The 18,415-nt window shown below is 48.6% G+C and overlaps 1 protein-coding gene across 2 annotated transcripts in view; it reads left to right on the top strand.

The window, feature by feature from the left end:
* LOC136835684 (zinc finger protein 271-like) overlaps positions 1-18,415 on the top strand; it is a 39,462-nt gene that overhangs the window by 10,904 nt on the left and 10,143 nt on the right. For both annotated transcript variants that reach the window (XM_067099538.1, XM_067099537.1), the window contains exon 2: positions 10,036-10,169. The gene's annotated coding sequence lies outside the window, so the exon portion shown is untranslated. The remainder of the gene's footprint in view (positions 1-10,035; positions 10,170-18,415) is intronic.

The following is an 18,415-nucleotide window of genomic DNA, read 5'->3' as shown; positions in this document are numbered from 1 at the left end:
GCAGCGGTATACCAGGGAAAGTGGTCCATCTTCTGTGGTTGGTGTCGTCGAAGGGGTATCTCTCCAGTCGGAGCTACTGTTCAGCAGGTCGCAGACTTCCTCGTCTTCCTTCGCCGAGAGAAGCTTCTCTCCGTTTCAGCTGTAAAAGGCTACCGCGCCGCACTCGGCCTAGTCTTACGGCTAAAAGGAGTAGACATCTCCTCCTCCTTCGAGATTTCTCTACTCATGAGAAGCTTCGAACGGTCTTGCCCACCCAGGGATCTCAGGCCCCTGCGTGGGATGTGGCTCGTCCTAAGGAGCCTGACTCGTGCACCATTTGAGCCTTTCACGAGTCGTCAGACAGGGATCTGACCCTCAAGACCATCGTCTTGCTTGGCCTGGCAATCGGCGAAGAGAGTTGGCAAGCTTCATGGACTTTCCTTTGATGTTAAACACTCGAGGGGATGGGGATCAGTTACGCTCAATTTCATCCCGGATTTCGTAGCGAAGACTCAGAACCCTTCTGTCCCTGACGCACGGTTCAAGTCCTTCACGATCCCCTCCCTAGAGGACTTTGTAGGTAATGAGCCAGATGAGATGCTACTGTGTCTTGCGGCGCTATCTGAAGAGGACTCAGCACCTCCGGCCTGAGTGTCGACGATTCTTCGTTAGCCCTGGCTCGACCAAGAAAGAAGTGTCCAAGAACACCATCTCTCTCTGGCTTCGTGAGACGATAAGGAGAGCGTACTCTGCTGCAGGAGAAGACGACACCGGTACGCTTCGTCCAAGAGCTCACGAGGTCCGCAGCATTGGTCCGTCCCTCGCATTCCGGAAGAATATGTCGGTATCACAGGTGCTGAAGGCAGGTGTGTGGTCCCAACAGACTACCTTCACCTCCTTCTACCTCCGGGATGTTGCACACAAGTCCTTGGACACTTTTTCCTTGGGTCCTGTGGTGTCTGCTCAACAAGTTGTGTAGCTTATCCAGCTCCCCTAATGGGACAGGTTGCATCTCGCCTATGTTGTACGGTTGTGATTGGGAGATTGAATGTTGAGTGACTGGCCTCTCTTCTTTCTCCCCATCCTGGCTCTCTTCCCACGGGCAGGGAGCGGACGTGCCGTTACAAGCTGGACCGGGCGATTGAGGCAGATAAGCACATAACGGGAGCTCCCGTTCTATTTCTGTTCAGGTTAATAGAAGCAACCCCACTCCTTCCTCTTGCAAGGGGAGGAAGGAGACCATGACTATGAGACAAATCCAATGCTTGTATTTGCCTTATTGTCATCCGACGTCAAATTCTTCCTAGCTTACTTTGCATGAACTGACGTTTCGTCTTTCATGCAAAGGGACCCAGAAGTCTGACTACTGATCCTGCGTTTCTTACAACCCAATCTTTTGTCAGAGGCAGTTTTTTCCCTTCCTCGCTCTCACGACCAGGAAGGGAAGACAAGGTGGTGAACTCCAGTCAGTTCAGAGAGACTTTATCAGATTCCTCCCTCCAATCAGTGAGTCTCCTAATGTAAAGGACCGAGGGTTTGTATATTGTGTCGGAACAAATAACAGTTTTTAAAAGTAAATTGTATTTTTCCTAACTATACAAAACCAAGGTCCTTTACACTTTATGCCCACCTCATGCCACCCCTCAATCTGTACCTGGGCCGAAAGGCAAATTGGAATGTTTACATCCGGGCAGGCAGTACTCCTGCCTCCTGGACAGTAGTTAACTGCCTAACCACCTTGTTTGAAGTTCAACGGCCGTTTCCAGCCTACACCTGAAAGTAATCCCTAATGTAAAGGACCTCGGGTTTGTATAGTTGGGAAAAATACAATTTACTTTTAAAAATTGTTATGTCTCGCCAACCGTGCCCTGTGGTGGCTGTTCAACAAGCTCACCCAGCTCCCCTATGAGACGGATTGCACCTTGCTTAAGGTGTTCGGTGACAAAGAGAGAATGTGAGTGGGTGACTGGCCTCGTCCCTTTTCTCTTTCATCTTAATTGCAGTGAGAGGCAAGTGGCCAACTGTCACATGCTGGTCGGGCGGGTCGTGCAGGTGAACCCGCATAACTGAGTACCCATTCTATAACCTGCCGTCTCTAGTAAGGGGAGAGAGGGCCTGACAATAAAACAAACCCGTTGGTTATCTTTAGCTTTATTGTCCCTGACACTATAGGTTCATCCAAGCCCTTTTCAAATCGATGCCACACAACCTATTAATTTGAAAAGCCCAAAAGTCTGGCAGTTGAACACACTCATGTTCAACATGCCAGAGGCATGGGACTCCTCCCTTTGCTCTACACGCTGAGGAAGTGAGGCCCAGGTGAGGCGAACTACCGGTCAGTGCAGAGGCTTACTCAGAATCCTCCCACCAATAAGTAAGTCTTCCTCACATAAAGACCAAAAGTTTGTATTTGTGTAGGAACAAATATCAAATTTTAAAATTAATTTGTATTTTCCCCTAACATACAAACCTGAGGTCTTTATGTATATAGCCCACCTCAAACCACCCCTCATTCTGCTGCCTGAGCCAAAAGGTAAACTGAGTGCGCTACCAACTGGGTGGGCGGGACCCCCACCCTACTGTTGGTAGCTGTCTACCATTACCACCTTGTTTAGAGTTGAACGGCCTGTTCCAGCTACACTGAAAGGTATTTCCTCACATAGAGATCTCAGGTTTGTATGGTTAAGAAAAATACAAATTACCTTTAAAATTTGTTGTTCTACATAAATAACGTACCAGTTACATAGCTATACAGGCAGTCCTCGGTTTTCACGGTTCCGTTACGACGTTCGAGCTTTTCAAATATATTCATCAGAAATTATTTCCTGGCTTACGACGCATGTTCGGGTTCGACGCGTCAGACGCCGATCCGATCGGAAGAAATATGGCCCCAAAATGGCAGAATAATCATAATTTGAAGGTTTTTTTGATGTAAAACTCAATAATAATGCAGTTTATATCGTTTTCAATGCACCCAGAGCATTAAAAGTAAGGTTTTCTTATGATTTTTTACGATTTTCGACGATGTTCCGGCTTACGACGATTTTCGGGTTCTGACGCGCGCAAGAACGGAACCCGTCGTAAACCGGGGACCGCCTGTAGTTTCTAACTCGCATGGCAGCCTTTTATTTGAAAAAATTGCGGTAGCATTTCGATTGTTTAGTGTAGGTGGTAAGCCCCACCCACTAATGGGAGTACTGGAAACAACATAGCAGAAAACCTCATGCTGTTTCTGTCAGCTCTCGAGTAAACATCGGGTGTTTGCAGCAGCTTTTGTTCATTGGTTTTCGGTTGAATAATTTGATTTCGGTGAAGTATTATCACTTATTTGTTCCTACGCGATATACAGACCATCGGTCCTTTACATTAAGGATTACTTACAGAGGAGCTGGAAATGGCCGTTGAACTTTCAGACAAGGTGGCTAGGCAGTTAACTACTGTCCGTTGAGTGAGAGTCCCGCCCGCCCAGATGTAAACATTCCAGTTTGCTTTTAGCCATCATGCTATGCAGACATGTGTTCCTTCACTTTCTGCCCTGACTTCCGTTAAGCTGATTTTTCTCAGTGGGATCTTTCCTTCTTTGTTGTGTTTGTTTATGTGTGTGTTTGTATTTTATAACTATGCAAACCCACAAATGAGACAAGCTTGTGCACAAGGCCACCTCCCCCAGCATATGTGTCCTGGGGTTGGCGGCAAGAGATGCAGGAGCTTCTGCTCTTATGTTCATGTTGATCCACACGCTCTCTGTTCCTCATGCAGGGCGCGTGTGTGTTCTAGAGACTCTACTTGTACTGAGTGTTGTTCCTGGTTGGCTGAGCAATGGGTGAAGTTTTAAGGGAGGCGTCGACTGAGGGTTACACGCCCCCGACTACACCTTTGGTGGCTAACCCTTCCTGCTCATTTCTCTCTCCTGGCAAGCTTCTCCTTGTGGCTGTCTCTCCTTCGGGAGAGAACTCTCCCTTGTCTTCCTTGCTCGCTTTGTCGAGCAAGGAATGACGGGGGGAGCAGACGATCAGGATGACCTTCTCTTGGGTCCTCTCCTTGCTCCGGGGAGTGGAATTTTTCCCTCGGAGCCAGAAGTCTCTCCCTCCACTAACCTGACTGTTCCTTCTTCTAGCTTGGCGGTTGAAGCTCTCCACAGTCATCCTGTAAGTGATCTGCAGGCAGCTTGGCGCTCCCTTAGTCTCTCAGGCTCTCCATCCCTGTAGGGCCTCCTGTTCCATCTGGCAGACATCCCAGTGGTGACTTACGCTGCCACTACCGCCATGACATCGATGGTGACCATGACAGTGTTCGCCAAGATGCCGGTTACCATCTCCACCCACATTGGAGCGCAAGTGACAGCTGTCCTGGTGTCCCAGCATGCGATGGCCCCGCCTCCAGGATTTGCCGTGGCTCGGCCATCCCAGGCCATACCATCTATGATGGTGACCTCCACTGTGCCCCATAATGGTGACCTCCACTTGTGCCCCATATGATGGTTCCTGCTCCTGTGATCTCTGACGTCTGGGCTGCTGTTGCTGTTCCACCTACCCTGGCTGTCCCGACCATTGCTGTCACTGCTCCCGTCATGGACGTTCCTGCTGCCCAGGCCGCTCCTGTTGCCCTGGCTGCCCTGGCTGGCCCCTTGATGTCTGCTGCTCCCTCTTGGACGGGGGATTTGACCGCCGTCGAGAAGAAGATGAAGAAGGCGAGGGAGAGGTCTCGTAAGGTGTTGTCGTCGTCTTCCTCATCTTCATCTTTGTCATCGTCGTCTGCTACCTCCTCCCCTTCATCTTCCGAGGCTCGTTGCCTGAAGCAGAAGAAGGCCGTCCCTCCCCACCCTAAGAACTCCTGCCCTGGGACTTCTAAGGGGCTCCCTCCTTCCACAGGGGAAGCTGTGGGGTCTCTTGTTGGCTCTTCCCAGCCCTCAGGTGCGAGGGAACGGATCGCTGCCTCCCTCCACAGGGAAGCAGTCGGATCTCGTCAGCTCTTCCTAGCAGCCCTTGGGTGCGGGGTGGATCGCTCACCTCACCAGGGTCGAGCATTTCAGAGCATCTCAGGCGCACAGACCTTGGTTTGCCCTCCCGTTGCCAGTCCTAAAGTTCGCTGGAAGGCTGGTGCTGTGTTGAGATACTCGAGTCTCCTTGGAGACTTGAATACTCGGAATGACTCGCGAACGAGCGCCTGACACAGCACCAACCTTCGAAGCGAACTTCTTAGGACTGGCAACGGGAGGGCAAACCAAGGTCTGTGCGCCCGCGGCTCCTGAAATGCTCGACCCTGGTGAGGTGAGCGATCCAGTTCCCGCACCCGAGGGCTAGGAAGAGCTGACGAGAGATCCGACTGCTTCCCCTGTGGAGGGAGGCAGCGATCCGGTTCCCGCACCCAAGGGCTGGGAAGAGCTGACAAGAGATCCCACTGCTTCCCTGTGGAGGGAGGGAGCCCCTTAGAAGTCCCAGGGCGGGTCTTCTTAGGGTGGGGAGGGACAGCCTTCTTCTGCTTCAGCCAACGAGCCTCGGAAGATGAAGGGGAGGAGGTATCAGACGACGATGACAAAGATGAAGATGAGGAAGACGACGACAGGTGTTTCGTCTCTTCCTGCTGGCACTGCCACCAGTGCTTGGCCAGGTTCCCAGTTTGGTGTCTTGGTCCCTAGGGTCCAAACACCTGGAGAGACAGAGAGGGGGTCCCCTGTTCAGTATCCTTCTTGCGAGGTTTGTACTAAAAAAAGAATGGGGCACTGTTGAGGACAGCGCAAGGTCTCACCAGCCAGCCACGCGTTCAACTCTGGCCAGTCCCTGGTTGCGTTCATGCTATCAGCCTGGCTCGGTCGAGTCGATCACTCAGCTTGGCCCGCGCGAACCCCTATGCTCTCCTTGGGACAGCGCTTTGCCAAGGCATAAATGCTCTCCTGGACCCAAGTTACTGTCACCACCGTGGGTTGGTGACCACTCGCACCCCACCCTCCCGCTGGTTCCACTGGCAGGACTGGTGGGAGTGCCTGATCCTCCTTTCCTGTCCCCTCAACTCCTGGGTTTCACTGGGAGGCTTGAGTCAGATAGGAGGAACTCTGGAGAGCTCTCTCCCCACAGTTCCACTACGAAGGCTTACGTTCCTGGTTTGGTCCTCGGATCGAATCGGTCGTATGCTTGAGTAATGCAGGAAGGATCTAAGGGGTCTGCCGAGGTTCTCCCTCCTGTGGGGAGAGTAGATCAGGAGGACTGCACCCTGGAAGGACTTGACGGGCTGCTGTGGTCCTCACTTGCCAGTGATGTACTCGACCAAGTTAATAATCTTGTCTCCAGGCAGGAGAATTCACTTCGGTCTAACCACTTAGACAAGCTGCTTCCCCCTCCTCTGCCTTGACAGAAGTGCTTCTATACACTCTCAGAGGGGTCCTTGCTGACCAAGCAGGTTGACCCGAAAGAAGAAGGGGAAACACTAGGGGTGGTGTTCCCCTCCAGCTAGTGCCCTTGTTTGGGGGATGCCTGTTGAGCCATTGGGCGACATGACAGTGATACGGAGCTGAGACCTGGATAGTGGATGCCCTTCAGGAGGGATATCTACTCCCCTTTGAGTCTCGGCCACCCCTCACCATCTCTCTGGTCCGTCTCCTTACCTATCTTCCCGGTTCGCCGAAGGATCTCGTACTCAGGCAAGAAGTTCAAACCATGCTGAGCAAGGGTGCTTTGGAAGTCGTGTCGGATTGGTCCCCAGGCTTTTACCTCTCTCCCTTGAACCAGTTCATTTGCCAGCCTCAGTTCACAATGGAGATGGTGCCCTCTGTGCTCGCCTCCCTCAGGGAGAATGACTTCATGTTTACCATGGACTTGAAGGACGCATATTTTCAAATACCCATCCATCTGGCCTCCCGCAAGTACCTTTGCTTTATCCTTAGGGAGACAGTGTTCCAGTTCAGGGCATGCTGTTTCGGGCTCTCGACTGCTCCTCAGGTGTTCATGTGAATGTTCACCCTGGTGTCAGCTTGGGCCCATTCACGCAGGATACGTCTATTGAGGTATCTTGACGATTGGCTTGTCCTGGCAAGCCCCCACTTGCAGCTGCTTCAGGACAGGGATCAACTCCTTGAGTTTTGCTGTGATCTATGGATTGTGGTAAATCTCTTAGAATTCCAATCTCACCCCAAAGCAGAGAATAAAGTACCTGGGCATGCTGATAGATACAGTAGCATTAAGTCTTTCCCTCGGACTCTCATATCAGCAGGTTCAGGAAGGCAGCACAGCTTTTCTTATCTCGATGGGAACAGCCAGCTCGAATGGCAAGTCGTCGTCGGAGAAGCTGGTCCCTCATGGGTGTCTTCACATTGGCTCCTTTCAGTGGAGACTGAAAGGAGACCCTCATTCCTTTCTCGGGGGAAGTGAGAAACGATCTAGACTAGGAGTATGCCTGCATACTCCCCTTCTGGACATGCTTCTGTTCTCAGACGCATCGACCAAGGGATGGGCCGCACACCTGGAGGAGTTACTGACTTCGTGGTTTTGATGAGCGACAGCACCATGATAGTAGCACATGTCAACAAGCAGGGGGGTCTTGTATCCCTCCCGGTTCACCAGTTGACGATGCAGGTGCATGAGTGGGCTGTGGCTCACTTGGCAGAGCTGTCAGCCAGATACATTCCAGGCAGGAGGAATGTAGTGGCAGACAAGCTTAGCCACCAGAATCAAGAAGTAGGGACTGAGTGGTCCCTTCACTCGGACATCACAGAGAGGTTGTTCGATCTGTAGGGGCAACCAGTCATAGCTCGTTCGCCACCCGGCACAACAGAAAACTTCAGGTCTTCTCTTCAGTCATGCCAGACCCATGAGCCGCTGCGGAGGACGCTTTTCAGCACCCGTGGGACAACCTCGACGTTTACTCCTTCCTTCTGTTTTGTCTGATTTGCAGGGTGATCAGCCAGGTGTCGATCACCCCAAATCTCAGGATGATTCTGATGGCTCCCAAATGGCTGCAGGCTGTTTGGTATCCCGACCTGCTAGCTCTGCTCCCCGAGGCACTGAGAGAGATTCCAACATCTCTTGAGAGTGAGAGGCTTTTCATGCCTGCGCAGCAACAGAGACAGCTGGATGCCTCAGACAGTCCTCTGCAACGGTATACAGTAATACCCTGAACTTGAGCGATTTGAGTCGAACTTTTTCATTGGAACCTAACTAACTGTTATACACAAGTTTTTCACAGACTCATGAACATTTGCAAGTCCTTGAAAAACCCTGAAAAAGTGTTTGTTTAATCTTTTATTTAATTTATGTTTTCAAGCTTTTGTGTAAATTAAATAACATTAAATAATAAAAATTGTAATTTTATCTCTCTCTCTCTCTTTTACCGAGATGAGAGAATTTATATGGAGCTTAAATATTACATCAAGAGGGCAGAGAAGATTAGAGGCCCAGCAAGGACTCTTTGGTGTTCAGTTAAGAACCTGTCCAGACCTGTGTCAAAGAATGCCTTATCTTTTTTCATTAGAGACCTGATCCTCGAAGCGCACACTCAAATCAGAGAGAACGTCCTGCCGGGGCTTAAGGTTAGAATGCACAACATGAGAGCAGTGGCTACATCAGTTGTTTTTAAGCATATAATCTCTCTCTCACTTCGATCTTACAGACTACATTATGGAATTGTAGATCTGTTTTTGCTGTGCATTATTTGCGAGACGTGGAGATGACGTACGAAGATTGCAGTACACATAACGGTCCTCTAAGGTGTGAAAATCAACCTTTGAGTATTTGTAAGATTTTGAGAGAGAGAGAGAGAGAAGCAAGAAGCGTACCTCTCATCGTGGAACGTAAATAAGTTTTTGTAGCTACGTAAATTAAACCTCGTGGTCTTTACCTGTTAATTTATGAAGCCGCCCTCGGGGGATCAATGTAGGGGCATATTTAACCCCATTTAGGTGTTTTAGGGAACTAGACAGATATCATGGGTCCAAGGGGCTGGATACCCTTTTGAATATTATTAAAACTGTCCTAATTCCATCATAGGCTGGCTAGGCTAGGCCATAGGGGAGACATCCCAACGTATCCTAACTGAGGGTGACCCCTAAAGACATTAGTTATTCTTCTCATTCCTCCTATGGAAATTGTTGGCCTATGTTGAATAATATCACCATTTTCTGCAGTACTCGGGTTGTCTGAAGGAGTGCCAGATTGGATATGATTGCCTGTCGCTGTAGCCTAGGCTAGGCTACCCTATATAGCTTAGGCTAGGCTACCCTATATAGCATAGGCTAGGCTACCCTATATATCCTGGGTTAGGCTGTGTTAGTGGAAGAGTTGCACATGTCATTATATCTGTGGGTAGTTTTGAGAACAAGTGAAGCAAGCTCAAACACTGCCCTTGAGGAGGAGAGGCTTTAGTCCATGTTTCTGATGTTCACTGTTACTTTGGGCCCCAGATTTTATGTAGCCCTTGGTCAGTCACTTAATGCTGATGTTCAGGTTGGGGGAATATCAAGACACCTCTTCACTGCTGACATCATCTGAATTTCAGGTGTATTGGTTTCTAATCCCCCCTATTTATGTATTTGTCACATTTTCCTGTAGTCTCTCTCTCTCTCTCTCTCTCTCTCTCTCTCTCTCTCTCTCTCTCTCTCTCTCTCGTAAGGGTTTTCAGCCAATCCCTTCAACAGCCCTGGTATTAAAATACCTTCTTTCATTTTATTGACTAAATGACTTTGAGAAATGTGTCTCTTTGGGCCAGCACCACACTTCACTGCCCATACGACAGACGTCTTGTTGACCACAATACTCTGCTCAACATTTCATCATAGGAAGGTGGAGATACAGCGAGTTCAGTTGGACTGTTCATTTGTCCTTAAAGACAATCTGAAATAGAGAGTTAAACAGGTTTAAAAGAGACCTGTAGTGTATAAAACATCAATTATTTTACTTCAACAGCCTGAGCGCTTGAATTGGGGACTTATGGATATACAATATGCTTGCTTTAGTCTTTTAGACATTGTATGTTGATTGCTACTGAGGAATGCATTAATGCCTGTATATAATGTAAGCCCAATACACTTCCTGTATACTTATAATGATCAGTTTCTTTATCTTGCAGATAATTCATGACGAGCCAAATGCAGACTTGGTCAGAGGTCCTCGGAAATTAAAGTTTAAGTAATGGTCAAAAAGGGAGTGTATTTCTTGGATTTGTTGGGAACGTGTTAGGACCGCTGTCCATTTCATTTTTCTGTAAGTATTTAAAAGCTTTTTTGTACGTTTATGAGTACTGTACTGTCGTTCATGTATGGTTTCAAGTTTAACTCTTGAGGTTAGGAACATTCTAACTGTTTTGGCTTAGCTCTCTTGGCATTAGAATTGAAAAAACAAAATCATTTGTTCCCACAAGGATATGAACCTTCGTCTGTGATGTGGGAGTATCTATAACAAGAAATGAAAGTCTTCAAATCATAATACCATGGTCTGCAGACCTTTCCTTTGGGCTTGTGTCAAGTCAAGAAATCTTGACTGAGTTGTATTTTTTCATTTGTGTACAATGCAGGCTTCTTGTGGATGTAAGAGTGTGTGTGTAAGTATGTAGCTGCTTTATATCGCCCATGACTGTTGGTCTTGTACCGTTCGTCCTTTTGCATGGGCAGTTTGTGCTGAGGATGTTCCTTGTCTGAACCAAGACTTTGTTCCTACACAGTATACAAACCATTGGTCCTTTACAAGAGGAATTACTTTCAGTGAAGCTGGAATGGCTGTTAAACTTTTGAACAAGGTGGTTAGGCAGTTAACTACCGTCTGGTAGGCGGGAGTCCCGCCTGCCTGGATGAAAGCATTCCAATTTGCTTTTGGTTGTCGTATGATACAGACGTGTTTCCTGACTCTCTGCTCCATTCACCATTTTGCTGTTTTCCTGGTGGGATCTTTTGTTTTGTTTTTGATGATAACATCTGCTTGTGTGTTTGATATTTTGACAATATGCAAACCAGCAAATCATTTGAACCTACGCAAAAGGCCGTTGCCCGATGTGTGTCCTGGTGTCGACGGCAGGAATTGTACCCACTTCCGCTCGCCTGTTGATGTTTGACCCTCATGTCCTCTGCACTAATTGCAGAGGGCATGACTGTAATCCTGAATTGACTCGTAATGAGTGTTGTTCCTGGTCACCTGTGTAGTGGGTGAAGTTTAAGGGCAGGAGGCAGTACAAGAAGAAGGCTTCCAAAGCGTTGTCCAGTGGTTATACACCTGCCGACCACTCCTTTGGTTGCCAACCCTTCTTCGTTTCTCCCTCCTGCTAAACTTCCCTGCTTGGCTGTCTCTCCTTTGGGAGTGATCTCTCCTTTGTCTTCGCTTGCTTTTGTCAGGTGAAGATCATCGGGTGAGGATGGGCGATCAGGACGACTTTGGTTCAGGGGTCTCCTGCTCGGTCCAAGGGGGAAGCTTCTTCCTCGGAATGAGAGGAGTCTCCCTCCCCTACCCAACTTTGTCTTCTCCAGGTCTGGCTGATGAGCTCCGGGAGACTTGGGTCTCCCTGGGGCTCTTGGGTGTCCCTTCAGTGCAAGGGCTCTTGACACTTACCTGAAGACTTTGCTCACTCTGGACTTCCCTGTTGTGACCCACGCCTCCATCATTGCTATCACTGCCACAGTGACTATGACAGCATTCGCCAGAGTCCCCACGTCGGTGTCAACCCACACACAATGCTGACAAGTTGGCTTTGGTGGACCAGACGGCTCTTCATGGTCCTGCTCTGGGTTATGCTGTGACCCTCCAGCCAACTTTCTTTGCTGCTCCTGCTGTTCTTGCTGCTCCTGCTGGGCCTGCTGTACTTGCTGCTCCCTCCTGTACCTGCTGCTCCTTCCTGTATGGGAGATCAGTTGCTGACCACCATCCTGGAGATGTCAAAGAAGAAATTGAAGAAGAGGAGTTGTAAAGTGTAATTGTCATTGTCTTTGTCTTCGTCTTCCACTTCATCTGCTGCCTCTTCCCCTTTTTCTCCTGAAGCTCGCTGCCCGAAGAAGAAGAAGAAGAAGGCTGCTTCTCCCCCCTAAGAAGGCCCACTATGGAACTTCTAAGGGGCTGCCTCCCTCCACAGGGGAGGCAGGGGGACCTCTTGTTGGCTCTCCCTGGTCCACAGACTCTGGAACCATCTCACGTACCTCTCCGAGGTCTCATGGCTTGAGAGCCTCGAGTGTGCAAGCCCTCTAGGCTCATGCACTCGATACCAGCTCTAGGAAGACCTCTCCAAGACTGGCACTGTACCTGCCTCTTCCCGTGTTTCTTCGGACACTTGGGTAGAGGTGGCTCCTGTTGATCATTGTGTACGTGATTTGGGAGCTTCGAGCGCTCGACTAGGTCGATGTCACTTCGAGTACTCAGGTTTCTCAGGAACCTTAAGCAAAGCCTATACATACGAGCCACGTCACTTCCAGGCTTCCCATTGGATTATAACAGGATGCCATGTCTGTTTACATTTAAGGCAAGATGCACAGTGCTCCAAGTGGCCTTGGGGCATAACTATTAGCTTAGAGCAAAGCCAGTATATACAAGCTCTGCTTAGAGCACTGTAGACAGCAGATTTAAGTTGATATACATATTTTCGATGTTATGATGGGTTGAAAGGACAGACATACATTACTCTACTGTACTTTTGTGTGGAACAGACAGTATTTGAATGCATGACAGGGCCAATCTGACACCCTCGCCATCACTCATACTGCATTTTCCTGACCTAAAGAGCATTCACAGCCAAAAATACTGTTGCTCTTTCAACACACACGCACACTGCAATATTAATGAAAATATGCACATGTGCAATATCAATGGCATTTATTTAAACAGCTACGTAGGCAGTTCATATGACATCATGTTATGGCAGTCAACCTCCTCAGCTGACAGCTTACACCTGTCAAAATTATGGCTACAGAAATGGGTCAAACCTTTAACCCTTACTTAAATGCAATTTATTTTATATCATTACTTTCTGAGATAAATTCATTCTTGGCTTTTTTTTTTATTATTAAAAAACTGCAATATTTCATTAAAATAATTTATTATATATACAGTATACAACAGTAATGTAGAACGTCATTAGTATTATTTACACTACATTCAGCATTGCTTAATATAATTATGTATAATAGTTATTCTTTTGCATTTTTTTTACAATCACAGTAGACATAAATATTTCAACAATAAAGCTCTACTGCAAGGCGGATGCACTATGGCATTATCTACTATAAGTTAAGTATACCTTAGTTTAACCAGACCACTGAGGAGCTGATTAACAGCTCTCCTAGAGAGGGCTGGCCCGAAGGATTAGACTTATTTTACGTGGCTACGAACCAATTGGTTACCTAGCAGTGGAACCTACAGCTTATTGTGGAATCCGAACCACATTGTAACCAGAAATGAATTTCTGTCACCAGAAATAAATTCCTCTAATTCTTCATTGGCCGGTCGGAGAATCGAACGTGGGCCCAGCAGAGTGCTAGCCGAGAACGGTACCCACCCATCCAATGTGGAAGCCTATTATCTACTATAACACAGACGCTGATGACATGTACATAATGTAATATGTAGGACATGCTATGAATCATATTTGATAGGCCTATTGAAATATGCACCTGAAGGCTACCTGGAGGTTGTGAAATAGATCGGAGAGATCTCAATCTGTAGAGTATTGTATATATTGGTTTTGCCTCAGGTACCCAAAACCAGTACTGGAGAATCCGCTCCCTGGACTGGTTCAGGCACAGGATGAGAGAAAGTGACGAAGCATCCAGGTGCTTCATCACTTCCTGACGGTACTTCTTGTAGTACTCGGACAGGATCCCAACCTAGTGTTTTGGACTCGAAGGTCCGAGCACCCAGAGATGCAGTGAGGAGGTCCCCTTTGCAGTCATCTTCTCATCAGGAGGCTTTGGCCTCGAAGAAGACTGGAGCACATCATGAGGACGGCGCAAGTTCTCGCCTAGGAGTGCTTGATCACTCGTCTCTGGCCAGCACTTGTTTACGCCAGAGGAGAGCGTTCGAGTACATTTGTGTGAACCTCTGTGCTCTCCTCAGGACAGCGCCTCACCACTGCGTAGGCGCTCTCCCAGACTCTTGCAGCCATTGCCACCGTGGGTTGGTGACATCCCACAGTTTTCCTCCCCTGCTGATTCTTCAAGTAGGGCAGGAAGGAGTGCTTGAACCCCCTCACCTGTCCCCCCAACTTCCTGAGATTACACTGGGAGGCATGAGCCAGACAGGAGGGACTCTAATGGGGATACTTCTTCCCATTGGGGCTCCACCACGGAGGCCTTAGCTCCAGGTTGGGTTCTCAGACCAACTCATAAATACGCCCAAGGGGTCTGCCAAGGTTCTCCCTCCTGCAGGGAGAATTGATCAGGAGGACCACACCCAGGAAGGACTCGAGGGTCCTCTTCCCCAGAACTCAGACACCCCTAAGATATAGACAACCTTTTCGGAGATCATTGTGGTGATTTGTCAGCACAGCGATCTCAGGGAAGGGACCATGGCCTATTCCAGGAATTGTCCCTTGCGCCTCGAATCTTTTTGGTGTCCTAAGAAGGAACCCAAAGTTTCAATGGGGCTGGTCATGGTCCTCACTTTCCGAAGGGGTGCTTGAACAAGTAAATAATCTGGTCTCTGGGCAGGATATTCGCTTCATTCGAACAGTTCGGAGAAGCTACTTCCCCTTCCTCTGCCTCAACAGAAGCGTTTCTACACACCCTGAGAGGGGTCATTGCTGACTAAACAGGTTGACCCAGACCTGGTTCCCCTAGGCTGGGGTCTTTCGCTGCAGCAGCTTACTGCAGAGGGAGTCTCCCTCTCACAACAAGAGGCAGCAAACCAGGAGGCCACCACTGTGTCAGCTTTCCAGGAAGTCTCCTGGTTGGATCTGTGATCCTTCACAGTTTCCAAGGTTGCCGACTCCTTGGGTTCGATCACCCCTGGAGAGGACACTGTTTTTGGGAGACTGTGCCAATCTGGAGGTAGGGCTATCTCCTACCTGGCCCACACCACGTTGAAAACACCACTTCTCGTCTGTCCTACCTGGCCCACCAGATCTGGTAGACCTGCGATGGACTAGAGGTGTGTTGAAGATAATGACCACCTTGTCCACCAGGCAGTGGGAAAGACCTCCAGGTCTTTGCATGCCACTGCAGCTCGGCCCTTGGGTCAAGCTTGCACTTCCTCAGCCCCTAAGAAGACCCAGTCTTCGAAGGGCACTCGTGGAAACACCCAGTCTTCTCCCACCTCTGCCAAGAAGGGGGTGCAGCCGCACTCTCAACCCTCTTTCCAGTTGGGAGAAGGGTGCAAAGTTAAGAAGAAGGGAGGACCTTAGTGGCTGCCATTGGTTGGGGTGTTACCTGTAGAGCCATTGAGCAACATGGCAGTGACATGGAGCCAAGTCCTGGGTTGTAGATGTCCTTTGGGAGGGCCATCTACTTCTCTTCGAGTCTTGACCATCCCTCACCCAGTTCATCAAATTTACGTTCCCGGCTCATTGAAGGATCTCGCTCTCCTGAAGGAGGTCCCCGGGTTTCTACAGCCGTATCTTTGTTGTAGAGAAAGCTTCGGGGGGTTGGAGGCCGGTCATAGATCTCTCTCCCTGGAGGAGTTGCTGGTTTCACATGTGTGGAACTGAGATGACAAGCGCCTTCACATCAATATCCTGGAACTCAAGGCGGCCTTCCTGGCCCTCCAAGAGTTTCAGGATCGAGTGATGGGACACTCAGTGGTGCTGATGAGCAACAACACCACAGTAGTGGTACATGTCAACAAGCAAGGGGGGCCCTTGTGTCCCTTCAGCTGCATCAGTTGGCAGGTGCACAAGTGGACAGTAGCTCACTTGGTAGAGCTGTCAGCCAGATGCATTCCAGGCGAGAGGAACGTGATGGCAGACAAGCTCAGCGAACAGGATCAAGTGATAGTGACAGAATGGTCCCTTCACACAGACATTACGGAGAGGTTGTTCGAGATGTGGGGGCTTCCATCCATCGACCTGTTTGCCACTCGGCACAACAAGAAGCTTCAGGTCTTCTGCTCCATTGTGCTAGACCCATGGGACAACCTTAACGCCTATGCCTTCCCTCCGTTTTGTCTGATTCGCAGGGTGATCAATCACCCCGAATCTCAGGATGACCCTGGTGGCTCCCAAGTGGCCACATGCCACTTGGTATCTGGACCTGTGGTTGGTGTCGTAAACGGGGTCTCTCTCTGGTCAGAGCCACTATTCAGTAGGAAGTGGACTTCCTCATCTTTCTTCACCAAGAGAAGCTTCTCTCCGTCTCAGCTGTGAAAGGCTATAGGGCTGCCTTGGGCCTAGTCTTGCACTTTAAGGGAGTAGATATTTCCTCCTCGCTAGAGATTTTGCTGCTGATAAGAAGCTTCGAAAGGTCTTGCCCTCCCAGGGAACTCAGGCCCCCTGAGTGGGATGTGACTCCCTTTCTAAGGAGCCTGACTCGTGCACTATACGAGCCTGTGCAATCAGACAGGGATCTGATCAGTTACGCTCCACTTTGTCCCAGAATTCTTAGAGAAGACTCAGAATCCATCAGTCCCTGACACCAGGTTAGAGTCCTTTACAATCCCCTCCCTAGAGGACTTTGTTGGTAATGATCCAGGTGAGATGCTACTGTGTCCTGTTAGAGTGCTGCGGTACTATCTCAAGAGGACTCGACATCTCCAGCCTGATTGCCAATGACTCTTTGTTAGTACTGACCCGTTCAAGAAAGAGGTGTCCAAGAAGATGTGCTCTTTCAGGCTTCATGAGACGATTAGGAGAGTGTAGTACTCTACAGCTAGTGAAGGTGACACCGGTTCATTCTGAACGAGAGCTCATGAAGTCAGGGGCATTGGCCCATCCCTCACGTTCCGGAAGAATCTCGGTTCCTTAAGTACTGAAGGCGGGGTTGTGGTCACGGCAGACCACGCTCACATCCTGTTACCCTCGGAACATTGCCCACAAGTCCTTGGACACCTTTTCCTTGGGACTTGTGGTAGCATCACGCCTAAGGTGTTCAGTTATAGAAGCAAGAGAGTGTGTGTGTGTGAGTGACTGGCCTCTCCTCCTCTTTCTTCCCTCTCTTTCTTCGGACAGAGAATAGGATTCAAGCCATCACGTGCTGGAACTGGTGACTGATGCAGGTACATGTCACATTAAGCTCCCATTCTATTTCTCTCTTTTTAGACTTACAGAAGCAATCCCACCCCTTCATGTAGCAAGGGAAGGAAGGGGACCCTGGCAATAAGGCAAACCCAGTACTTGTGTTTTCTTTATTTTCACTGACTCATAGATTCATCCTAGCCTTTTTTTTAAATTATGTTACGTTCTGTTCACTCACTTGAGAAGGCCCGGAAGTCTGACAGTTGATCGTGTAGTTCTTACACTCTGTTCAACATGTCAGAGGCACTGTTCTCTTCCTCACTCTGTCGACCAGGAAGAGAACCAAGGTGTGGCGAACTCCAGTCAGTTCAGAGACTCACTCAGATTCCTCCCTCCAATAAGTAAGTCTTCCTTATGTAAAGGACCGATGGTTTGTATATTGTGTAGGAACAAATGACAAAATTTTATTTGTATTTTTCTTAACTATACAAACCTGAGGTCCATTACAGTTTTATGCCCACCTCATGCCATCCCTCAATCTGATACCTGGTCCGAAAGGCAAGTTGGAATGTTTACATCTGGGCAGTTAATTGCCTAACCACTTTGTTCGAAAGTTTAACAGCCATTCCAGCTTCACTGAAAGTAATTCCTTATGCAAAGGACCTCAGGTTTGTATAGTTAGGAAAAATACAAATTACTTTTAAAATTTGTAATTTCAGGAGGTAATACTCCTCCCCTCACTCTTGTCTCCTTGTGGCACCAACTCTGCCATGACACTTGTGGACAACTAAGCTGGGCCCTCTGCTGATAATGGGACTGGTATATGTCTGATGGTCATTCCCTACACAGTCATCGACCATTCACTTTGCACCTGTCACTCCTCCTGTGGTGCTGGGATTTCCCTGGTTTTCCCGGGAGTTGCTGAAGGTAATTTGGAGGTTCTTTCGGAGTTGCTGAAGGTAATTTGGAGGTTCTTTGGTATATACAGTACATGAAGTGTCCGTACATACAGTACATGAAGTCTCCTTTGTTAGTCTTGGAATGGTTGGGGGCTGCTTTGGAAATTTTCTCTCATACTAGTTGTTCCTACACAAGTACAAACCTTCAGTCTTTACATAGGATTTTGCTTGCGGTGTGAGCTGGAACAGCCGTTAACTTTCAAACAAGGTCATTAGCTACTGACGGTAGGGGGGAAGGCCCGCCCACTCGTCAGTCTGCACTCCACTTTGCTTTCAGCTGCGGTTGTGTAAAGATGTCAGTGCGCTTCTCTGCCTGACTGCCATTCACTTTCCTTTTCTTGCTGTGTGTATATGAGTGTCTGCAGTATTTGTTTGCTTTATAGTATTTATAATGCAAACCCCTAACCTGCAAC

Source organism: Macrobrachium rosenbergii, chromosome 55 (genome assembly GCF_040412425.1).
Source record: "Macrobrachium rosenbergii isolate ZJJX-2024 chromosome 55, ASM4041242v1, whole genome shotgun sequence".
NCBI classification, from domain to species: domain Eukaryota; kingdom Metazoa; phylum Arthropoda; class Malacostraca; order Decapoda; family Palaemonidae; genus Macrobrachium; species Macrobrachium rosenbergii.
The sequence above is the reverse complement of the archived record's forward strand: the minus strand, read 5'-3'. Positions and strand labels throughout refer to the sequence as shown.